A 26,049-nucleotide genomic window follows, 5' to 3' on the forward strand; every position below is an offset into this window, starting at 1 on the left:
AATACATATGATGCACTTATCTAGACTTGAGGAGGGCTACAAGGCATAGTGAGTGTAGATCCTGCAGGAAGACTGGTTTCAAACACACCTCTACTATCTGCTACTTGTGTACTCTTGGGCATCTCAATTTCCTTATCTGAAAAATAGGTTTAAAAACAACACACAATGATTGCTGGGTTTAAATGAAATAATACATGTAAAGCTCTTGATATAGGGCCTAGTATGTAATAAGTGTCTAATAAATGTTAGATTTGTGAAAGTTGTCAGACTCAAAATGGAGTGACTAATTAAAAAAAAAAAATCTTATGAATAGAACCAGGAAGGTCATGAAGAAAAGTTTCTCATGTATGAATGCCTGATGACAAAAAGTATCACAAAAGACTGCAAAAACCACAACCTTGCACAAGGGCCATCACAATCTTACACAAAAAATACTTCTGCAAGGACATCTGCCTGTCCAGTCTTGGACGGTGTCACCCTTATTGTTGACCTTTGTAGCCAGGGATAATTATTTCAAAACACTTGTGTATTCCTCCTCATTTTTCCCTTTAATAACCTTTGTCATCCTTTACCTCCCTGAATATGCACACGATTTACTATGGCACATGCACTCTTATTGCAATATTCTATTTCCAAGTAAAGATCATTTTCTTTTAGAAAGGCTTTTTAAAAGAAAATAATGTTATTTGGGTTAACAGATTAATACTATTGTTTTTAGTTTCTACTTCCATGAACTGTATTTCAAGCAGGGGCAAATTTACATTTCTCTGCCTGTGTAAGAATTTTCCTGTGGAAATCTTAATTAGTTCTATAGTTACTAATTATTCCAGTGATACCACAGTGCCACTTATAGATAAATGATTTGGGCAACTGCGCAACTGCCCACCTTTTCATCCAGCTCTGTCTGTGGTTAAGGAAGAGCAGGGTCATGTGAACAGCAGAAGCTGAAGGAGGGGGCTGTTCACTCAGAAAAAGGCTATGGCAGATATTGCAATGAGCAACATCTCTAGTATAATCCTCTTTATAAAAGGCTTATCACTTTGTCACTTTAAATTGTGACACACATCACAAATGTCACATACTCCTTTTCTAGACGCTACAGTTGAAAATTGTTGGTCTAGAAGAGAACCAAATTATTGGGCTCCAAATTGAGAGGCTTGAATATAGCAAATCAGATTTTTTTTTTTTTTATATTTAGGAGTAGGGGCACAGGGAGGTTTACCTGTACTGAGAACTTGGGTTTCACACGTTAATAGTAATTTATCTGGAACTTTACAGAGTACCTTCACATTCTCTCACTTATTTGAACCTGGAGGTATCCTATTTAGTTAAGCAGAAAGGTATTCTTATTCTCGTTTTACAAATGAGGAATCTGAGGTTTAGAGAAGTTGATGGAGTTATTCATGGTCACACATATAATTATTGGAAGAGGCAGTACTTGCATCAGTTTTCCTGATTCAAATCAGTGCCTTCTATGCTTCCTTTTCTTAAGAAAGTCTTCAGAATGTGGATAATGCAGTTATAGAGAACTCTTGCTAAGTTATTGATCTCTTACTAATAATATAATCAGAACCATCATTTAGAAAAACACCATGTCCTTCTAGGGTTGTCCTCTTATAGAAAGTGAAAGCTAATCTTACTCTCTTAACTTTCTTGGGATGGTTCATGTTAAACTTTTAAAGGCCAGTCCTTTACAAAGAATGCCAGATATCGGCAATTTTTAAAGTCAAAGTGAAGGTTTACAAGTCATTTAAACATTCAATTACTTGGGTAGAGACTGAAATGCCAGGGGATGGGGTTATTTATAGTACTGCACTGAGAGCCAGTATATATATTTATTTGTATAAGAGTGGAATCCTGGCTCTGGATCATTTCCTGACTTGTCTGAGACTCTGGGCAAGTCATTTATTATGTTTGTATTTTGGAATTATAGCCTTGCCTCAAAGGTGTGCTCTGTGAATAAATGAACTTCTGTTTGTAAATCTTGTTGAAATTTCTCTAATAGAAGGCATATCAGTGGCCAGGTGTGGTGGCTCACGCCTGTAATCCTAGCACTCTGGGAGGCCAAGGAGGGAGGATAGCTCAAGATCAGGAGTTCGAGACCAGCCTGAGTGAGCAAGAGTGAGACCCCGTCTCTACTAAAAATAGAAAGAAATTATCTGGACAACTAAAAATATATAGAAAAAATTAGCATGGTGGTGCATGCCTGTAGTCCCAGCTACTCAGGAGGCTGAGGCAGGGGGATTGCTTAAGCCCAGGAGTTTGAGGTTGCTGTGAGCTAGGCTGATCCCACGGCACTCTAGCCCAGGGAACAGAGATTCTGTCTCCAAAAAAAAAACAGGGCATATCAGGGTTGATAGCTGTGAAGGATAAAGATGCTGACAATAGTAATGAGTATGATAATATATATCAGTGCCTTGAATTTATGCAGTACCATTGCTCTGAGAAGTTCTCAGTGCCTCCCATGTGACATGTATTCTATAAAAATTGTAATTACAAACATTTCACAAGAAATCATTCTTACTGTGATTTTTTAAAGCACAGGATTAAGAAAAAAAGTTCTCATTTTGTATCCTGCCATCCCATTCACCTCATTAACCAAAGGTAATCACCGTTAATAGATTTTTGTATATCTGGATATATATGAACACATACAAATGTATATAACTGATATAAATATTTTATAAATTATTGTATAACACATTTTGGCCCTATCAATATGCCTTGAGGAAATTTCCATGTAAGCATGTAAAATTCTTTTTAACAGGTGCATATTTTTCCACTTAATTTATTTAATCATTCCCTTATGGAAAGATTTTTAGGTTGTTTAAAATCTTTCAACATTAGAAACAATGCCACAGTGTCTGTGTACACATACATCTTTGTGCATCTGTGTGTGTACTTCTGTGGGTTAGATTTCTAACATGAACTCAGTGGCTTACTTTAAGACTTATGGCCGGGCGTGGTGGCTCACGCCTGTAATCCTAGCACTCTGGGAGGCCAAGGCGGGTGGATCGCTCAAGGTCAGGAGTTTGAGACCAGCCTGAGTAAGAGCGAGACCCTGTCTCTACTAAAAATAGAAACAAATTAGCTGGCCAACTAAAATATATATAGAAAAAAAATTAGCCGGGCATGGTGGCGCATGCCTGTAGTCCCAGCTACTTGGGAGGCTGAGGCAGTAGGATTGCTTAAGCCCAGGAGTTTGAGGTTGCTGTGAGCTAGGCTGACACCACGGCACTCACTCTAGCCAGGGCAACAAAGTGACACTCTGTCTCAAAAAAAAAAAAAAAAAAAAGACTTAAAGCAGCAGTCTTCAACCTTTTTGGCACCAGGGACTGGTTTCATGAAAGATAATTTTTCCATGGACCAGGGATTGGGAGGTGGTTTTGGGATGACTCAAGTGCATAACACTTATTGTACTGTCAAACCTCTCTGCTGACGATAATCCATATTTGCAGCTGCTTCCCGGTGCTAGCATCATGGCCTCAGCTCCACCTCAGATCATCAGGCATTAGATTCTCATGAGGAGCACGCAACCTAGATCCCTTGCATGCACAGTTTATAGTAGGGTTCGAGCTCCTATGAGAAGCTAATGCCACCGTTGATCTGACAGGAGGCAGAGCTCAGGCGGTGATGTGAATGATGGGGGATGGCTGTAGATGAGGAGTGGCTGTAAATACAGATGAAGGTTCGCTCTTGGCCTGGTGCTCAACTCCTGCTGTGCAGCCCAGTTCCTAACAGGCCACTGGCTGGTACCAGTCCTTAGCCCAGGGGTTGAGGACCACAGACTTACAGGATATATATTAAATTGTACCCCCAAAAGCCTGTATCAATTTACACTTCCATAAACAGCACACCAGTACCTATCTTTTATGGCTGTGCCAATGTTGCTTTGTATATTATCAGTCTTTCTAAATTTTCAATTTGATGGATTAAAAACTCATTTTAATTTTAAATTTTCTTGATTACTATTGAGGTTGAGCGTCTTTTTATAAGTTTATCATCCATTTATATTTATTCTTATGTGAATTGCCTCTTCAGAGGCTTTCCCATTTTCCCTGTTGGGTGGATTTCTGTTTCTTATTGATCTGTAAAATCTCTTAAAATATTATAATTATGAATGCTGTGTTAGGTATGTTTCTCCCAGCTTGCTGTTTATCTTTTAAGACATTGTTGATTTTTTCTTCTTTTGCTTGTTGAAGAAAAGTTTTTAATATTTATGAAATCAATCTTTTCATTTGTCAACTAAAGAAAAAAATCAGGCATTTAAAGAACTAAGGTTAGTTTTACTCCGAGTCTTACTGAGAATTGCAACCTGGGAGAATCTTTCAGAGAGTTTCTGTTGGACTGTTCCAAAGCAGTATTTCAGCTGTCAGCTTATATACAGGGGGTGGAGATTCTGCATGTACTCAGAAGTCACATCAAATGTGCTCAGCAGTTACATTAGAGCAAAATCTCCTAAAAGTTTGGGTGCGAGAGTATATCTGGTTATAGATTACAGAGGCAAGATCATTCCTGTCACATGCTATCTTATGCACAGGGAAGGCAAGGGCTCATTGAAGTTATCTTTTCTAAAAATGCCGTGATTCACACAAGAGACTTAGGAACCTGTGCTCTATCCTACTTATCTTCAAGGGTTTCTTGTAGAGGGCTGCACTCAGCCATTGAGGTAGGGGTTTATAAAGTTATGCTAACAAGCAGAATGAGCAAACATGGCTTCTTCTGCAAGGGTCCACTATGTGGCTGGCCAGAGGCAGACATTTGCTACTTTGTCTCACATTTATTACTTTGGGGATTTGTGTCTTGCTTAAGAGGCAAACTCTTTCACCATCCATACCCTAAGATCATAAAAAGGTGTTCTCATATTTTTTCTATTATTTTTAAAAGGACTAAATGCTCTTTAATCTTTGTGGATTGTCTTATTCTGAATAGCTATCAGAAAGGGACCTACTTTATTATTTTCTCAAATGCTTAGCCAATTGTTTCGAATCATATGCTAACAAGTTCATTTTAATCCCAATGATTTGAAATACCATCTTTCAAAAATATCAAACATTCATAATTCCTGATTCTGTTTCTAGACAGAGACATTTGTCTAATTCTGCATTAATATTACATTATTTTATTTTTACTGTTTTTTACAACTGTATAATCTATCTTGATATCTGGAATGGAAAGTCAGGTGGTGGAGATGCTGCATATGCTGATCATAGATTCTTTTTTCCCCCACTAAATTGTGGGGGAAAATTTTATGCATTTTTTTTCAATAATAACATTAGGATAAGCTTTTTTGGTTCTATAAATAATAATGTTGGATTTTGGTTGAAAATTATAGCTTAAATGCAGGAACATTGGCATTTTTATAACATTGAGTCTTTTCATTCTGGAGCATGGTGTGTTTTTCCATTTATTTAGGTCTTTTAAAAAGGATTTTCTGTGTATTTATGTAATTTTCTTTATTTAAATCTTAACAGTTTTCACAAAGTTAATTCTTTGATATTTTATAGTTGTTATTACAAATAGAATTTTTTTTTCATTCTATTTTCTAAGTGTTTATTGGTGAAAGAAGTTATTATTTTATTTATTTATTATTTTGGTTGACATGGTTGTTAAGTCTCCATCTCTTGTATTTTCCTTTTATTATGGAAGATTTCAAACATATACAAAGTAAGCAGAATAAATTATGAAGCTCCATGTACCCAAGCTTCAACAATGATCAACATTCTGTCTTTCTTGTTTTCACCCCCTTCCCACTTTCCACTCCAAAAATTGATTGCTATTACTTTTTACAGTTCTTTTTTCTTTTCAGATGAAAAAAATTAAACAATTTCTTTTGAGGTAATTGTAGATTCACATTTGATTGTAAGAAATAATACAGAGAGATCTCATGCACCCTTTACCCACTTTTCCCAATAGTAACATCTTGCAAAAGTATAAAGCTGTATCACAAGGATATTGACATTGGTATACAATAAAGAGCATTTCCATCACCACAAGCATCCCTTGTATTGCCCTTTTATAGCCACACTCACTTCTCTCCCACCCCACCCCCCCTTAACCCCTAGCAACCACTAATCTGTTCTCCATTTCTATAATTATGCCATTTCAAGAATCTTATATAAATGGAATCATACAAATAGAATCATATATTATGTAACCTTTTCAAGATTGGATTTTTTAACTTAGTCTAATTTTTTGGAGAGTCACTCAGATCATGTAATGATAATATATTCCTTTTTATTACTGAGAAGTATTCCATGGTATGAGTCTATGACAATTTGTGTAACCATTCACCTGTTGAAGGACATCTCAGTTATTTCCAGTTGTTGGCTATTACAAATAAAGCTGCTATAAACATTTGGGTACAGGTTTTTGCATGAGCATGAGTTTTCATTTTTCTAGGATAAATGCCGAAGAGTGCAATTATATGTCTAGTATACCATGTATAGTGGTTGCATGTCTGGGTTTTTTTAAGAAACTGCCAAACTGTTTTTCAGTTTGTGCCACTTTACATTCTCACCAGCGATGTATGAGTGATCCAGTTCCTCCACATTCTCACCAGCATTTGGTGTTGTCACAATTTTATATTTTGGCCATTCTAATAGGTGTATAGTGATATCTCATTATGGTTTTAATTTGCATTTTCCAGTGGCTAATGATGTTGAACATCTTGTCCTGTGCTACTTGACATCTGTATACCCTAATTGATGAAATGTCTCTTGATGTCTTTTGTTTATTTTCTAATTGGATTTTTTTTTACTGTTGAGTTTTGAGAATTTTTTTTTTTTTTTTTTGAGACAGAGTCTCACTCTGTTGCCCAGGCTAGAGTGCCGTAGGATCAGCCTAGCTCACAGCAACCTCAAACTCCTGGGCTCAAGCAATCCTCCTGCCTCATCCTCCCGATTAGCTGGGACTACAGCTGTGCGCCACCATGCCCGGCTGATTTTTTTCTATATATTTTTAGATGTCCAGCTAATTTCTTTCTATTTTTTTAGTAGAGACAAGGGTCTCGATTTTGTTCAGGCTAGTCTCGAGCTCCTGGCCTCAAGCAATCCTCCTGACTCGGCCTCCCAGAGTGCCAGGATTACAGGCGTGAGCCACCACGTCCAGCCTCATATTTTCAGTTGTTATATCTTTCTGATATATTGGGTCTTTTATCATCATGAAATATCCCTCTTTCTCGCTGGTAATGTTGCATGTCTTGAACTTTATTTTTGCCTGATATTAATATAGTGATTCCAGCTTTCTAACTGTTACTATTTGCGTGGAATATCTTTTTTTTTTTTAAATCTCATTACTTTCAGTTTATTTGTGTCTTTTTATAAAGGTGAGATTCTTATACAAAAATGAAGGTGACTACAAAAAAACTTGTACATAGGTGTTCATAGCAGCATTATTGATAATAGCCAAAAAGTGGAAATAGCCTGGATATTTATCAACTAATGCGTGGATAAACAAAATGTGGTTTATCCATACTATTGAATATCATTCAGCCATAAGAATAAATGAAGTATTGATACTTGCTACAACACAAATGATTTGAAAAAGTTATGCTAACTGAAAGAAGCCAGACACAAAAGGTCACATGTTGTATGACTCCATTTATACGAAATATCTAAAATAGGTAAATCCATAAAAACAGAAAGTAGATTAGTGGTTGCCAGGGGCTGGGGGAAGGATGGGATGGGGAGTGACTGCTAATGGGTGCAGGATTTCTTTGTGGGGCAATGTAAATGTTCTGCAGTTAGATACTGGTTATGGTTCCACAACTCTGTGAATATACTAAAAATCCCTGAATTGTACACTTTAAAAGAATGAATTTTATGGCATGTGAATTGTATCTCACTAAAAAAATGAAGATGAAATAAAAACATTTTCAGATAAGCAAAACTAGAAAATTCACCACCAGAAGACCTGCAATACAAGAAATGCTAAATGAAGTTATTAGGGCTGATGAAAATGATATCTATCTTTTTTTGTTGAATTTTTCATTCAGATTATGAATTGGTTTCCTGATTTCTTTGTATTATTTGTCCCTATTCTCTCGTGTCTCACTGAGTTTCTTTAATATCATCATTTTCTATTTTTCAGGTATTTCATAAATTTCCTTTTGTTTGGGATCTGTTACCAGATAATTATTGTGATCCTTTGGAGGTATCATATTTCCTTGTTTTTTCATGTTTCTTGCATCCTTATGTTGATATCTGCACATGTGTTGTAACAGTTGCTTCTTCCAATTTTATGCATTGACTTTTGTAGGGAAAGACTTTTTCCTATAGGTATATCTATAGTGTTGATTCACTAGGGTGTTTTGGCTTTGATTCAGGGGGAGGGGCCCAGTAGTGTAGTCTCTGTACGATTTTTTTTTTTGGCTGTAACCAGTGTCAGTTGTGTCTTTGAGTTTCTCAGTGGCTTAGACTGGTTGTTAGGGGAAGCTGTGGTGAGGCTTTGCTGGGGACAGGGACACCAGGTTGGCTAGTCCTTGGATACCAGTGGTGGTGATGAGAGGCAAGGTGGCCCTATCCTCAGGCCCTCAGATGGTGTGTGCACGCACCAGTGGTAGTGGATGGGGTGGATCAATCCCTGGGTTCCCAGATGATTTGTGTGGGTGCTGACAGTGGCAGCAGTGGGTGGGGTGTGGCTGTCTTCAGGTCCCCCAATGGTACACATGGGCACTGGCAGTGGTGGGCGGGACAGGTCTATCCCCAGGTCCCTGGATGATGTGGGTAGGTGCTGGTGGCAGCAGCAGGCTGGGCAAGCCTGCTTTTGGGCCCCAGATGATGATGCATGCAGGTGCTCATGGAGGTGGGTGGGGCAGATCAATCTCCATGTCCCAGGATGATGTGTGTGTGTGCTGGTGGCAGCAGTTACAGTGGTGGGTGGGGCAGATCAATCCTCAGATCCCCCAATGGTGCATGTGGGCACTGGCAGCAGTGGGTAGGGCAGAGCTGTTTTCCCCTTTTAAAAAATAGCTATCCAATGTGATATCATCTGTTCTTTAATTGGAGTGTTTAATCCATTTACATTTAATGTAATTATTGCTATATTTGGATTTAGTTTTGCCATTTGAAAAATGATTTTTGTTCTAGCAGACAATTAACTTGCCTGAACTCAAAACTCTAAACTGTTTCCCCTGCAGTTGACAGCAGCTGAAATCTCCACTCAGCTATTTCAGCTTCTAGCTAACTGTTTTATTTGTTGAGCTACCTAGAATCTCCCTGTAACATGCATAGTTAAGCAGTAATCTGGTGATTTGGAGGTATTTTATGTGCAGATTTAGGGGCTTACCCCTCTGTAGTATTTTCCCTTCCAGGGCTTCTCACTTAATTTTCTGTCTCTTCTGCCAACTCTAAACTCTGTCCTCAATACCTTGAACTGGTAAGACTGTGTTTTTCTTCCCTCTTGAACAGCACACAGATTAGGGACTGCCCTTCAGAAAAAGGCACAGATTCATGCCTCTCACCAAGTGCAGTTTTTGTCATTAAAGGGTCAACTCTGTTCCAGTTTCTGCCTGCTTTTGGTTGCTCTATAGTGCCTTTAAATAATTTACAAATTATTTTCCCAGATTTTATAATTGTTATCTAAAAGAGGGCTAATATGACCAAGCTACTCTGCCAGTATAGGCAGATGAAGTCCATAGCTACCGATTTTTGTGTGTTGATCTTGTATCTGCCCATACTAAACTAAAATCTTATTAGTTCTAATATCATTACAGCTATAAAAAACATTTCACTTTCTCATAGTTATACTTCTTAATTATTTTCCTTGTCAAATTTTATTGTCCACAACTTGTAATACAAAGTTGGTGATGACACAGCAGCTACCCTTGTCTTGTTTTTTGACTTTAATGAGAATGCTTCCAATATTTCATTATGAAAGTATGATATTTTCTGTAGGCTTCCAGTAATTCCTTGTGAAGGGGTTTTTCTTTTATAAATCAGGAGTAAATTTCAAATCCTTAAAATACTGTTTTTAGCATCTATCAAGATAAACACGTGATTTTGCTCCCTCTATCTGTTTGTCTAATTAATTACGTTAGTACATTTCCCAATGTTGAGGCAGCCTCACATTCTTGGAATAAACTCTACTGGGTCATGAAGAATTGATTTAAAAAATTATAATGCTCAATTTAATTGGGTAATAAATTATTTATAATTTTTAAAAAGTTTATGTTTACAACTGAGACTGGCCAAAGATTTTCTCTTTTGTTTTCATGATCTATTGCCATCCAGCTTTGACATCAGGTTTATGCTAATCTTCGGAACATGCATAGTCTGCCCTTTTGATTGAATCTACTGTAACATCTCTCTATAAGTTTTTTTGGGAGATTGGTGTGAAGCAGATAGTATTGTCACCATTTTTTTGTTCAGATGTGGTAACTGAGGCACACTGAGAATTTTAGGATATCTAGGTTTCATGATATGTCAGTAACTAGCAAACTGCTTTCAGCTTAATACTTATTTATGAAAATACTGCAAATATTTCTTCATTTTCTGGGGTTGGGAGAAGGGGAAAACAATGGGCATCTAATTACTCCCCTCATCCTCTCCAGCTACTCTCACTAATATCCCTGTTTATTTTGGTTTCCCTCTGTTTTCACTAGGGTGGGAGTTCCCTGTGAATGTAGGACCATTGGGTTTTCGATCTTCCTCTGACACTGTGGAGAGTTTCTTGGAACGAAACAGATATACGGCCTTGGTCAGGGGGTGCTTTAACACCAAACTTGTTCAGAAGAGAAACACCGAGCATAGCATAAACACCATCTGTGCCAGGCATTCACCTGTTGTCCCGCATCTCTAAATTCATCTTCTGTACTTTTCCCTGTGACACTGGGGCTAGTCATCCTCAAAGTTGGCTTCCTAGACTCCTTTGTAGGCTTGCTTCCTGTTAGGGGCACCGGAGGGAGTCTGGGAGGCAGGGGGAGGGCTTGCTGTTTTCCTTAGTGTTGCTTGCATGTCCAGCAATGCTTCAGCTGCAGCGGCACTTCCCCCCAAGCAGTGACAGTTGTCCTGCCTCCCTCTTCTTTCAGCACTACTGGAACCAGCCTCATTGTACCCTCTCAGAGGTAATGGGCAGCAGCCAGATGGTTCTGCCCTCCTCAGAGCTTTCAGCCCTAGCTCCGTGGAGTCTCTATGCTGGGCTCCTAAGTTTTTTTTTTTTTTTTTTTTTTTTTACCTCATTCTCTTCTTTTTGCTCCTTCAGCCCTGGAGGTGGTAGCTGCTTCCTGAAGTTATTTTTTCTAGGTGACTTTTTGCTTTTTAAGCCTTTTATTTTTGTTTTTTTCAGCCCTCTAATACCTGTATAACCAATTTCCCTGTAATAAGTAAATTCCCTCTGTTGAAATACCTAGTGTGGTTTTTGTTTTCCTGACTGGACTTTGACATAATAGGGGTCAGATCATCATACGCCAGCTCAGTACTACTTAATTATGAAAATAGTATAGTCATTTCTTCTTTTCCTCAAAGAATTATGGGATTGATCTGTAGATGTCTTTGGCCTTGAATGAAGTGCTTAGTTCCTTGCCAATGGAAAAGGGGATTCTGATCATCTATAACATACAGTAGGGTCGTGATTAATTAAAGTATCATCTGTGGTTGCTTGGGAAGAAGTACCTCTTGACACAGTTGGCTTTGGGGACCATGTGGCTGTTGCATTTTATCATTATGATAGTAATCATGACAACAAGGACTGTGGGGTGGGGTGACACCTTATGACTGTACTGGAAAGCTCACAGAAAGTGAAAAATTCAAGGCTTTGAAATCTAAGCTCAAGTCACATTCAGACCATTAGAGAACTTTTATGGCAACCCTAAAAATGTTCCTGATTTCTTATAAGATCAAAATTATTAAAATCTGAGTCCGTGGGTTGCAGAATTATAATGGAAATTGAATGCAGAGAGTCACCAAATTATTTATGTGACAATTAGGGTATTGGGACCAAGTGGGATTCTGAGACTTGGTTTGGACTCAGATGATGCTGAATGCCTAGAACTCTCTGAGCAAGAAGCAGCCCCTCTTCATATGACAGAGAAGATTGACCTTTCCTTCTTGAAGACTATAATCACTTTATCTGAAGCAGTTGCTCTACAAAGGGATGCTGTTATCCTCAAGACCCAGCCCCATTGTTCATTATTGCCTAGTCTAGACCTAATCTAGAGTTAGAACTCAGTGTGCTCAAGCAGTACAAATGCAGATTCTGACCTGGGGAGAAATTGCTTGTATTTAAAAAAGTGCAGGATTTTGATGATTCATATCAGTAAAAACCCACGAAATATGTGTGAGAATAGATTCTAAGGGTGTTAGGCTAAAAAGAACAGGATATAATTTTGTGTCAGGATTAATATATTGATATGAGTACATTTACCAGGTATTCTGGATTTAATGTTTTAGCTAAAGCTATAAATGGCTCTAATAGCTTGCTTGGATGACTAATTTTGGACTTAGGAATGGCCTACATTCAATGAAGTTTGGTGGCAGAACTTCCCTAGCATAATATATGGAAAGACTCCAAAAGCTAATGCAGTAGGAGTGTTAGAATAGATTTTTGTGTGTGACCTGCACATCCACCCTCTTCTACATTCTTCAAGAAGTCCCAAAGGAGATTTCCTTCCCTAAAGCACTAAGAAATACATTAGTGAAGAAGATACTACGATCCTTGACAAGCTCTGTGGTGTCTGCTCTCTGTAGCCCAGGAGCAATCGTGGAAGATATTGGCATTAAAATGGACATAATATCATCTTTTTTTTTTTTTTTGAGACAGAGTCTCACTTTGTTGCCCGGGCTAGAGTGAGTGCCGTGGCGTCAGCCTAGCTCACAGCAACCTCAGACTCCTGGGCTTAAGCTATCCTACTGCCTCAGCCTCCCGAGTAGCTGGGACTACAGGCATGTGCCACCATGCCCGGCTAATTTTTTCTATATATATTTTTAGTTGTCCAGATAATTTATTTCTATTTTTTTAGTAGAGACGGGGTCTCGCTCAGGCTGGTCTCAAACTCCTGACCTCTAGCGATCCACCCGCCTCGGCCTCCCAGAGGGCTAGGGTTACAATGGACATAATATCATCTTATATTCACCTTTCAATAATATCTCTCTGCCCCTCTTTCTCTCATGAACACACATGTAGTTTTACTTTCCTAGAGCAAGAGGAGTCACTAAAGGATGTGAAAAGTGTTTGCGTTTCAGATCGCTATTATTTTTGCCCCTGGCTGCTACTTTAGGGGAGGGGTGGGGAGGGAATTTCAAAGATTGCTGAAGATACTAGCAGACAAGGGCCCAGATGTTCTCAAACCCTAACTCTTAGTTACTGAAAATAAAAATGACAAATGGGGACAATTACATAAGAAACTAAGATAATGTGTTATCAGTTAGGACTGCCATTTTTCCAGTTCTTCCAGGACCTATGACTCCATCAATGATGTTCTTTATAAAATTTCATATTAAGTCACCAGAATTGAGATAGAGAAAGCAGTTAATTTTATCACTCTTCAGAGAAACTACATTGGATTTTTTTTTTGAGAGCCAAGCCATTTCACTGATAATTTTAATAGAATGAGTTGTGTGTTCTCAGAATTATTGAAACATTATCGATTTACTGAAGTGCCTTACCTTACCACTGATATGGTAATAATTTGTTTTCTAGATTGAAAATAAGTCACTTCTAAAAGGAAAAGAAAATTAGTGATAGTCTGAAGGAGAATGTATCCTGCAGCAGATCCATATGTATCTGAATTTTTAAAAACTCCAATACCAACTTTTTCTTGCCTATAAATGCACCAAACCTTGGTTAATACATTTAGCTCTTGTTGATTAAATATATGACTGAATGCTTAACCATCACCATCTGTGAGAATATGAATGTTTGTCCTGAAGCTTGGCCTGTGCCTTGAAATCCTGCATATCACCACTTTCTCATCTTTACAGGGCCTGACTTTGTAAATCCTAGGGCACCAGAGGAAGAAAGTACCTGCCAGAATATACAAACTCATGGTATGTTTGCCTACGGGTAGGGAGTAATTAAATGACATCAGATGATTTTCTTTTCATTATAGGTTAATCATTGGATCTCCCTCCTTTTCTCAAACTTGTATGGGGCCAGCCAGCAGCTCCCTGTATGAATGGGTTGTGTAGGAATCCTTTCATTTTTCTCCCCCAAACCAGTGCTCAAACCATCACTTTTCAGCATCTGCTGAATGGATCTTAGGGGTGTCGTCCATGTTTCCTTAGAAATTTAGCACCCTTAAAGGTATGAAGAGATTTATCCAAGTAGAAAATAAAGTTAAGGGACTTCACTGCTGTGATGTGTCACCTTCCCTCCCACTTGAGTTGCAGCTGGAACACTATCAAGGTTCACTTTCCCACCCCTCTATCTTTTTTTTACCTCCAACCTTGGCAAACATGGAAGTGAATATAGCACTGATTCTTCAAATTTTTGGTCTCAAGACCACTTTGTACACTTAAAAATTATTTAGGATCCCAAAGGGCTTTTTTTTTTTCGAGGATTATATCTATTGATAATTCCTGTATTAGAAAGTAAAATTAGAGAAATTAAACGAATATTTATTTATTTATTTTAAAACACAACAATGAACCTAGTACATGTTAATGGAAATAACATATTTTATAAAAAAATTACTGTGTTTTTCGAAATAAGAAAATTAGAAGAGTAGCACTGTTTTACATTTTTGTGGATTCTTCTAATGACTACTTAACAGGAGATAGTTGGATCCTCACATCTGCTTTTGCAGTCAGTCTATTGCAATATGTCACTTTGGTTGAAGTATATGAAGAAAATTTAGCATTACACAGACGTGTAATTGAAAAAGAGAAGACTATTTAAATAACTTTTTCAGATAGTTGGGGATAATCTTCTTTGATGCTACACCAAAACTTGACAAATGTAGTTTCTTAGAGGATGGATCCAATGTAAAATCTGAAATCATAGCAGTGAACATTATGTAGTCTACTACATTAAAATCTAGTGGTCTAATTTTTCACCTTGAAAATTTCTATTATCCATGCATGATTTACAATATTGTGCATTGGTCATTTGGAAAATATTTGTTTACTGAATCATGCGGATCTTTCAAATGTTGATACATTTCATAATACAACATTAAAAAAACTACATTCATTAATAACACCACTGATTTCATCAAAAAAGTCAAAGTATTGAGATAATGTCAAGCTTATGGTGGCATATATAAGTTTCCAAAATTCTAATTTTCACTTGAAAGTTAGAATGTTATCATTGGCTACAAATACTGTCACTTGTTTTCCTTGCAGTGGCAGACTGACTTCATTCATTTTTGAGAAAATGTCTGTCAGATACCCAATTCTGAATTACTGTAATTTGTGTGTGGTTCTTGCAAGAAAAATGGTATCCCATGAAAAAGGGAGCTATTAATTCAGCTTGCAACAATTGTACAAGTACTTTTTCTTGAGACAATCATCAGGTTTTGGTATTCAATGGAAGTGCTTTATGTATCCCATTTGGTCACATAGAATGTTAGACTCAAAGGTTGAGATTTTAATAACAATAATAATTTCTGCTGTTTCATCAGGGCATTTTTATGTGAAACTGGGTTTTCTCTGCCTCTCATGAATGCCTGATGATGAAGAATATAATGACTATTAGTGCCAATTAGGTGTCTGCTATGGTTTGAATGTTTTTATCCCCTCCAAAATTCATGTGTTGGAAACTTAATCACCAAAGCAGTGGTATTGGGAGATGGTGCCAAATGGGAAGTGTTCAGGTGGATGGATTAATCCTGCTATAAAATGGGATGATGGGAGTGAGCTGGCTCTGTCTTGCTCCTGCTCTTCTGCCATGTGAGGATGTAGCTTCATCCCTTCTGAGTTAAGCAGCATTCAGGTGTCATTGTGGAAGCAAAGAAACTGGACTTCTCAGCCTCCAGAACTGTGAGAGAATAAATTTCTGTTCTTCTTATATTATCCAGTCTCAGGTATTCTGTTATGGCAGCACAAAACAGATTAAGATGGTGCTTAAGGCACCAGTGGCTTTATTCACAATTTTTTTTTGCACTTTCAGAGCAAAAAAAAAAATCAGCATTTCTTTGGTAGTGATAGCATTCTTCCCGATTTTTCTAGTATTGCTATTTTTAAAAAAATCTTTATTATTTCAATGGCATTTTTGGAAGAAGTGGAAAACTTTGATTCCATTTGTCATTTTCTTAAATCCAAAAGTATTTCTTGTATTTGGAAATAATGAGAATTTGGACTTTCCACTAATTTAGATGGATTTTCCCCCCAACTAATTGACATGAATAGTGAAGGTTTAGGTACTTTATGACTTGGAGATGCACTTTTCACCTCACTGTCAATTTTGGCCCAGCTGCTTCTCTCTAGAGTTCATTTCAAGGGCAGGGAGGTTATACAAGCCAGAGATGTCATAGTGTATCAGCCTTTCTAGTTGGCTCAACCCCAGAGAAATGCTCTGTTTTTACTCTAAACAATCCTTCATTGAATTTGGCAACAAGAATTAAGTCTGGCTCTTAAGGTCCTGTTTAAAAATGTGTATCATTTTCAGTATGTTTTCATGACTTTATGTTTTCTGGCATGAAATTAAGATAAAAATATATTTCTTTTCACCAAGTTCTAAGTCAAACAAATAAATGAAAATCATTGTTGGAGAGATATTAGAAAGAGGGTTGTAGCATAAGAGGATGCTATGTACCATCAATCGACTGACTAATGCAGAATTCAGGATAATGTCATTATTCACAATTTGTTTTTTTTTTTGTGTATGCAAATATTAGCAACATATCAAGGTCTTCAGGCCAGGGAAGATTAGACTCCATATTGTATTTATTAATATATTGGATATTTTTTTCTTTAGCAGTGATGAAGTTCACAAAGATTCCTTCAAAGGGATGAAGTTTTCTACAATAAATCTAAAATTCAGATGTCAGAGAGATTTTTCTTTTAGGAAGCTTTTCAAAAAGATATGTTAATTCAATTCCTATTGATGGTGTCAGATCCCCTTTTGGTATTTTGATATATTCTATAGACATTTTAAAAAGTTCTTATTCAGTACTAGGAAAGAAAATTGTATTGAAGCAAAAGTTCTTCTTGAGCTGATAATGCTGCTCAGCTAAGAATAAATTAGTAAGTGAATACTTGTTGACCATATCTGGGTAAAATGGCTTTGATGAATTTGACATTTCTAAATGGCTTTCAATAATTACAGACACACCAAGGAGATGAGTCTTAATCATTTATTTACAAAAACCCAATGTGGTTAATAAGAAGATATTGTTTAGTATCTATAGCAGTAACAATAGCACACATCATTTTTCAAAGCTCTTCTCTAAGGGGGCTGTGGAAGAGTACATTATTATTCAGCAAATATTTATTCCCTCTCCTCCAACACCTATAGTAGGGGTAAATATTCTTCCCTTTCTGACTGATGTTGGACTTGGCTGTGTGATTTGCTTTGGTCAATGGGATGTGAACAGAAGAGATATCCTACAAGGTCTGAGCCTAGGCTTTAGGAGGGATTGTGTACCACCCCTCATTGCTCTATGAGCTTTTGTCCTCAGCCATGAGAAGAAAATGCACCCAGGGGCTGTTGCTCCATCAGCCTGACTATTCCAGCTTCTCCACATACCTGTAGCCTGAAGCATATCTGTCAGCCAATCCGAAGACCTGAGAGCATGAGAATACATGCTTATTGTTGCATGACAGAATTTTAGGGTGGTTTGTTATACAGGAAAAGCTGACTTGTACAGTGATTCCCTGCATTTTCTAGATATCATGCAATTGTTTCTTCTAGGATATTAAGGTAGTAGGTACCTTAATATAATTGCTAGATTGCTGAGAGAGGCAGCATTTTCAAAAATTTGCCAATTACTTCTTTGATCCATCGATTGTTAAAGAGTGTGTTGTTTAATTTCCACATATTTGTGAATTTTCAGATTTCCTTATGTTGTTTATTTCTAGTTTCATGCCATTGTGGTTGGATAAGATACTTTATTTGATTTCAATCTTTTAAAATTTATTCAGACTTGTTTTGTGGCCTAGCAGATTGTCTATACTGGAGAACATTCCATGTGTACTTGAGGAAATGTGTATTCTGCTGTTGTTTGGTAGTGTGTTCTGTACATGTCTATTAGGTCTAGTTGATTTATAATGTTGTTAAAGTCCTTTATTTCCTTATTGACCTTCTGCTAATTTTTCTATTCATTATTAAAAGTGAGGGTATTGAAGTCTCACTCTTATTGTAGAATTGTTATTTCTCCCTTCCATTCTGTCAGTTTCTCTTCATATATTTTGGGGCTCTGTTTTTAGGTATATGTGTATTTATAATTGTTGTATCTTCTTGATAGATTGATCCCTTTATCAATATATAATATCCTTCATTGTCTTTCTGATCAGAAGTGTTTTCTGATCTAGAGTGGTGAACTATGGATACTCAACCTCTCCAACTGCCCACTAACGTCTACTTTAAGCATATTTTTTATGCAATAAATTCCTTAATGTTTGCTACACAAAAAGGTGTAAATGAGATTGGTATTTCAAGGATAGAAATAAGGCTGGTGTGGCTAACATAGTGGTAACAAATAGAGTCAGAGAAGTAGGCCAGGGTCAGCTCATGTGGGGCTTTGTAAAATAAGGTAAGGATGTGGATTTTATTCTCAATGATATAAAAATTTAATGGAGGGTGTTAGTCAGAGAGTTGTATTTTTGTAAGATCACTCTGTGGGCTGTATGAAGAATGAGTAATAGTGAGGTAGGGAGAGCAGTGAGTCCTCTTTATAGGACTTTTCTCTAGTCCTATAAAAAGATGCTGATGGCTTGGACCAGAGGGGCAATAGTGAAGATGAAGAGAAGTATAGACTTTTGACATATGTTTTGTATACAGAATGCACAGGACTTGCTGATGGATTTATGTAGGAAATGGGAGAGAGGACTCAGGGATAACTCTTAGTTTTTTGTTGTGTTTTGTTTTAAGTCTTTTGGCTTGAATATGTGGATAGCCTTTCCAGAGACAACAGGAGAAGGGGTAGCAGGTCTTTTTTGTTTATTTGTTAGTTTGGCTAGTTCCTGGGGGAGAAAAATAAATTGAGCTCTGTTTTGTTCTTTTTAGCTTGAGATACCTACTTTAGACAGCCGTTCAAGAAGGAAGGAGTGGTCAATTGGGAAAATGCTGTGAGATATCAAATGCAATGAAGACCAAGAAGAGACCGCAGGATTGGGGCAATATGGGGGTCATTGGTAATTTTGAAAAGAGCAGTCTCTGGTAAGTGAAGAGGGCAAAAAATTGGAGAAGATTGAGGAGAAACTGTGAGATGAAGGAGTGGAGACAGCATATATAGGGAACTCTATCAGGAAGTTTTCCTGTGGAGGGTTTGAGAAGTAGTTGATAATAGTTGGAGGAGGTTGTGAGGTTTAAGGAAGTTCTCTTTTTTAAATAAGATAGAACATGATTAGCATCCCCGGCCCCCACTAAATGCCACTAGGGCTTCCCAGTCATCATGACATCAAAATGCATCCTCATCCAGATTTTCCTTGGAGGGGGAAATCCTGTCCCTCCCCCTTCTCCAACTATAACATGTCTGTGCAACAGTGCAAATGATCCAATAGAAAGGAAGATGCAGGAGTGAAGACTGAGAATGCAAGAGGAGATGGGACCTAGATGGGGCCGGGATGTTTTGCCCATTGTTACAGAAAGGAAGCAAAGAGAAGGTGTACTGAATGGGTAGGTTAGTATTTTGATGGTGGGAAGATGAGGGAGATATATTATTTGTTTTTTTTTTTAAAAGGAGGTATGAGGGGTGGATTATCTGTTGGGTGTAGGGGCAGGTATTTGGGTAATGAATTTGAAAAGGGAGAAGAAGATGGGAAATAGTCATTTCGAACCATAGAAAGCAAATGCTAGGAAAGTGTTGTTGGATTGAAAGAAGATTGAGTATCCATTTAAGATTTGATGGTAATAATGAGTTAGGGTGCACTTTAAAATAACTAAAAGAGTGGAATTGGAATGTCCCTAACACAAAGAAATGATAAATGCCTGAGGTGATGGATACCCCAATTATTCTGATTTGATTCATTCACATTGTATGCCTGCATCAAAACATTGCATGAACCCTGTACATATATACAACTATTATGTACCCATAATAATTAAAAATAAAAAATTTAAAATAAAAATAAGTTTTAAACAAACTTTGATTGTTGTCTGTTTTCACTATTCAACTCAGCTCTGTGAATGAAGGAACTATGTCTCTTTTGTTGTATACCAGCATACCTATAGTACCTGACATGGTACCCAGTGCCCTGCAGGAACTCGATAAATATTTACTCAGTAATTTAATAGTGCTTGGCTCCCTGTTACAACTGCTCTCCTAGAAGATATCTGTTTGCCAATTTTACCAGTATTCCATAGACCATGCCATTCAGCATCTCTAACATTCAGTTGTTCTTTCATGCATTTCTTGTTGTGACCTCTGAGCCTTCTGCAGTTCTATGGATCTGATCTGCTCTTCCAAGTGGCACATCCTGAGCACTATCCCACCTGCTCATCATCTTGCTGTTGATGTCTTTCTAGGGCTTCCATTGTGGGTCCACTTGTCATTTACTTGGTTCCATTGTCATTTCCTCCTTTAAACCCACATATTCTCTGAAGTGTTCTAGCTCTGCATTCTTCCTCTCTCCTGACTCCTATCAGCATAGGTGACTTCCTCTTCCCAGGTTTCAGCTTGTTCCCTCCTCAAGGATTCCTTATACCCACAAGACATACTAGGATTTTATAGTTTTTCCTGTTAAAATTATAATTATATGTATAATATTTGTGTGTTGTAGAAACTTGAGAGAAAACAGAACATCTTAATATTGAAAGTTTCTTTCTCAGACACCGTCTGGTAGATTATCTTAATGGCAGTCATTCACTCCCTTCTTCTCAGTAAGATTACTTACTCTTCCCATTCATTTGGGGCTTGGCCATATGGCTTGCTTTGGCCAATGAAGTGTTAGCAATGACATATGTCATGTCTGAGCAGAAGCTTTAAACATGATTGCCTGATTTGGCTTGGCCATTTCAGTTTCTGCTCTCTGCTATGAGCATAGTGTGTCCCGGATCCTTCTGCCTGGGTCCTGGAGTAAGAAGAAAGGTAGAGAAGACTCAATCCAATCCATAGCCTGACTTGTGTGGTGAAAAATACATTTGTTGGCCTGGCATGGTGGCTCACGCCTGTAATCCTAGCACTCTGGGAAGCCGAGGCGGGCGGATGGCTTGAGGTCAGGAGTTCGAGACCAGCCTGAGCAAGAGCGAGAGCCCGTCTCTACTAAAAATAGAAAGAAATTATCTGGACAACTAAAAAAATATATAGAAAAAATTAGCCAGGCATGGTGGCGCATGCCTGTAGTCCCAGCTACTGGGGAGGCTGAGGCAGTAGGATTGCTTAAGCCCAGAAGTTTGACATTGCTGTGAGCTAGGCTGACGCCATGGCACTCACTCTAGCCCAGGCAACAGAGCGAGACTCTGTCTCCAAAAAAAAAAAAAAAAAAAAGAAAACTACGTGTTTGTGGTTATAAGCCACTGAAGTTGTGGGGTTGTTTTTTGTTGTTTGTTATTGAAGCAAGAGTGAATACATATTTCTTTCCCCAAGAATTGACTTTCAAGCTCAGTGCTTTCAGTCAACACCAGGGATGTCAGGCATGGCGGCAGACCCTCCTCTTGTGCCCAGTGGTCAGGGTATTCTTCCCACTGAGCCCAGACATGACCTCAGAATCTTATGGAATACAGTGCTCCAGGGAGTTACCACCAGTTGAGCAGAGGTGGCTCGTGAGATGGAACTTGTCTGGCATGCTTCCACTACGCTATTCTGCCTTCTAAGTTGATTGATGACTTTTGCTTAGATGAGTCCTCCAAAGCAGGAATGTCCTTGGACATGACAATCAGAGCTGTCTGAGCTCAGAGAACTCATTTTTTATTTTTAATGCTTATTATATCATTAGTGTCTTAAAAACAATAATACTATAATACTAATAATACTCGAATTCATAAAGGTGTGACTTGCTCAAGGTCACACACTAGGGCTTGAACCTAGTCTGTTTGCCTCTAATGCCCACAATCTTTCCCTTATACTCATAGGCCCCATGTGTGCCTAAGGGATTCCACTGGTGAGAGCCCGTGGATCTTTTCTTTCTCTGTGCCCCAAACTCTTCATTTCCTAGGCTCTAGAGGCACTAAAGCAGATGGATCCCTTAGATCCTCTTTCCCCCAAAGAGCTGATATCCCAGTGTGTTTGTAGGTGAAAAGAACTAAAATGGAATTATATTAGAGAGGAGTTATTAGTGGGACTAGGAGAGACACACAACTGGCCCAGGAGGCCTGTCCTTCTGGAAAAAACACATTCCTGAACTCCAACCAGAGAAGCATCTGAGGCTTAACTGGGGAAACTGATGAGGAAAGCCAGATATCCTTAGCATATCATTAACTTGTCCATTAAAAAGGCACAGTGGAGGCTCCATCAAAACATGGGGTTGGAGGACAAGGTAACTAACATTAGCACTACTAGTTTTCTGGGTAATGGTAAAAAGGGGTTGAGATTCACTGGAGTAGCGGTCCATGGTTTTACCTGCAAGGAGACTCATCCATGGTACAGCCAGTCATTATAATAAGGGTTAACAATGTATAAAATGAATTCCCTGTGAAGATGTGGGGGTTTCATGGGGTATCAGGTGAAATGTACTTGCAAGCATTTGTAGCTCTGTGATGAGGTTGCTATTGTCTCATTTTATGTTTAGACTTCAACCAATGTCATTTTTTTCAAAGTGGTTATGATTTTGGCCTTGTCATTCCTGCCACTAGGCAGCTTCCAAATTGTCCATTTTTGGCAGTGTTGAATGCCTTGTCCCCTGTCCTGCTGTCAGGGCAGCTCGTTTGAGCTGCCAAGAGGGCCTGCTTTATTGCTCAGCCAGCCAAGGCCTAAGCTGCTTTATGACATTTCAAAGTGAATCGATGATAGGAATTTCAATTTGTTTCAGAAGTGAGTTGTCAACAGGCTCAGAGCTCAGAAAATGAGTGGCCAGGTCTTTAGAAGGCATCGATTTGAGTGTACATGGCACCCTGAATGCTGTTTCAGCATGCGTTTACTCTCTGAAACTCATCCTTATTTATATGGTGGTGCTGCTTCTAAAGAATGCTTGGGTAGCTCAATACTGATGATTAGACTTCCTTCTTATCTGCTTTGATAAACGTAGTGATCGTAGGTTGTTTTTGTCTGTCCCTTTGGGGGACTGACTAGCCCTCCTCCACCCTCAATACCTGTGGTTTCAATGGAGCTGATTTCAGACCTCTGTTCCCAGGGCTAGACATATGACTCAGGCCTGTCCAATAAGAAACATGAATTTGACTTAGGGATGGGGCTGTGTCAATCAGGATCCTGCATCAGATAAGGGCTATCAAAAAACCCCTCCACAGGGGCATGGGCAGAGTGTAGGAAAACCATAAAGGACAGAGCAGTTTCTGGGGCTACTCATAGGAGGGCACTGATACCACCCCTAGGTTGTAGAGTCAAGATTGGGGAGCCATTACTGGAACTCAAAGAGAGAAAGATGTGTGGAGAGAGCTGCAGCCAACTCATGCAGACCCTTACAAAGGAAGCTGGGGGAAATTAACATCCTGCCCTCATTCTTCTCTCTCCCTCCAGCCTCCCACTGGTCTCCCCATTGATAATACCCAACAGAAGGCTTAGGGGAAAGGAGCTATTGATACCTCCACACAGGTCAAGGTGCAGAGCATGGAGAAGAGTACACAGTGCATTTGGAGGTCAAGCTGAAGATGTTCAGCACATGAGCCAATTCAGGCCCATTGAGAGTCAGTCCTGGGACTTTTCATGGAACAGTTGGGATTTCTGTGGAAAATAGACCTGGAGCAACTGGTGGCCACTTTATCACCACTCTGGAGAGAGGAACAGAACAAACAGATAGGGCAAAGTCCTGATGATACCGTTTAAGCACTTAGATCTAGTTATTCTCGAAGACTACCCCTAGAATTTTCAGGTAGGGGCCAATAAATTCTGCTTCTGCTTTAGCCAGTCAGATTTCTGTCACTTGCATCCGAAAGAGGCCTGACAAGCAAGCAGTCTGCATAGTTCTACACTCTGCAATACTCAGTTCATGTTGCCACTGAGATGATCTCCTGCCACACCCAGCAGTGGCTCCTGACTTATTCATTTCACTAAATCTGGTCTCCTTGATCTGCATAGGTGCCAGCCCCTGTCTTTCCATAAACCTCTCCACCTACAGCCTCAGCTCCAGCCTGTCCCTTGGTAGTCCTAACCAAGATAGCCAGGATTTTGGTGGCCCAGAGGCATCACTGAGCAGCATCTGGAATTTTATGAATTCAATGTGGTTAGGAGACAATATTTTAAAACATACAGAGAAAATATGCAGGTCCCTTTTGGTAGGGAAAAGGCTAGAATTAATACAGATTGAGGTTAGATGATTTAATTGATATTAAAATATGTGTAAAGTTGGTAAATGTTTGGCCAGATCAAATAATTTTGTAGGAGAAATATTTTATTTATTTATTTATTTTTTCATATCTCAACATTAGAATGAAGGGAGAACTATTTTAATGTACAGATAGGCCTAGTCCATGTGCTCAGGTTGAGTCATAACTGTTCTGAAAAATTCTTTGCCTCTAAGGACATCTGACCTGTCCTTGGTCAGCATCTTTGATAGGTGGTGGATTCTCTGTTTACAGAGAACCCTGTCCTTGGAATGTGTGTGTGTGTGTGTGTGTGTGTGTGTGTGTGTATAAAACAAAGTCATCTTTAATATTATATTTTTCACCAGCAAGAGGAAAAGGGAAGCAGTTTGTAGGCTGAGGGCCAGGAGCATTAGGTCCCCTTCAATGTAGTCCTGCAGACTGACCTTCCCCCTAGGCACACATCTCCAGCATTCCCTCCATCCACACAGAGCAGAGGGTTAAAACCCCCTATGTGTACATGTAGGGCTAGGAATGGGGAAGGGCTGAAGCACCGTGTGGCAGAGCAGAAAGAGCATGCACTTGAACCCAGACTGAGTATCCAGTCCAGGCTCTTCCATTCATTAGCTGTGAGACCTTGTCTCAATCTCTGCGAGCTCCTGTCTTCTCTTTTGCAAATGAGACTAATAATATCTTCCTCAGAGAATGGTTGTGGGGATTAGATGAGATCGAGTGAATAAAGCTTCCAAAGTACTGCTTGGTGAATGTCTTCACAATTAGCCAAAACAGTAACAATGACAACAAATCTGGGCAGGTCAGATGGCCAGCATGTCAAAGATGCAATGTGAAGCCCTTACGGTGCATGGCACTCAGCAGCAAATGTTAGTTCTTGTCTCCTTCTTTCTGCTTTCCCCAGGAGAGTTTAGTCCTTCAAATAGAATCCTCCACTAACTGCATCTCAGGGATTTATGAGATGGTGGGAACAATTAGAGCTTTGGAAAACCTTAGTTTGCTTCTTTGACCCAGTAACCCCATCTCTAAGAATTAGCCTAAGAAATAATCTATCTATAAGAAGAAAAAGTCACTTGTGCTAAGAGGTTTACTACAGAATCATTTATAATAACAAAAACCCACCAATATCCAATAATGAGTTCAGTTCAACTATGATAATTCAACTAAATGGGTTATTCTTCAGTGATTGAAATGATAAATTCAGTCCAGGTGAGGTGGCTCATGCCTGTAATCCTAGCACTCGGGGAGTCTGAGGTGGGAGGATTGCTTGAGGTCAGGAGTTCAAGACCAGCCAGAGCAAGAGTGAGATCCTGTTTCTACTAAAAAGCAGAAAAAATTATCTGGGTGCGGTGGTATGTGCCTGTAGCCCCAGCTGCTTAGGCAGGAGGACTGTTTGAGGCTGCAGTGAGCTATGATGATGCCACTGCACTTCATCTTGGTCAATGGAGTCAGACTCTGTCTTAAAAAAAAAAAAAAGAATCATGTCTATACTATGATATAATATGACACAGACCTGTGTCCATATGAGGGGCACTATTGGGAGTTTCTGTCCCCTGGGTGCTTCATTTTTGACATCTTTACACA

The 26,049-nt window shown here is 38.8% G+C and overlaps 1 long non-coding RNA gene across 2 annotated transcripts in view; it reads left to right on the forward strand.

Moving 5' to 3' along the window:
• The window catches only part of LOC123642443, a 26,736-nt gene extending 6,695 nt beyond the window's left edge, over window positions 1–20,041 (forward strand). The window contains exons 2-4 of one of the 2 annotated variants that reach the window (XR_006736457.1): window positions 8,092–8,154; window positions 13,920–13,985; window positions 19,105–20,041. This is a non-coding gene — a long non-coding RNA (uncharacterized LOC123642443). The remainder of the gene's footprint in view (window positions 1–8,091; window positions 8,155–13,919; window positions 13,986–19,104) is intronic. The other variant, XR_006736456.1, reaches the window with a different exon arrangement.
• Window positions 20,042–26,049: the final 6,008 nt, after the last annotated feature.

The sequence above is a fragment of the Lemur catta genome, chromosome 7 (genome assembly GCF_020740605.2).
Source record: "Lemur catta isolate mLemCat1 chromosome 7, mLemCat1.pri, whole genome shotgun sequence".
NCBI classification, from domain to species: domain Eukaryota; kingdom Metazoa; phylum Chordata; class Mammalia; order Primates; family Lemuridae; genus Lemur; species Lemur catta.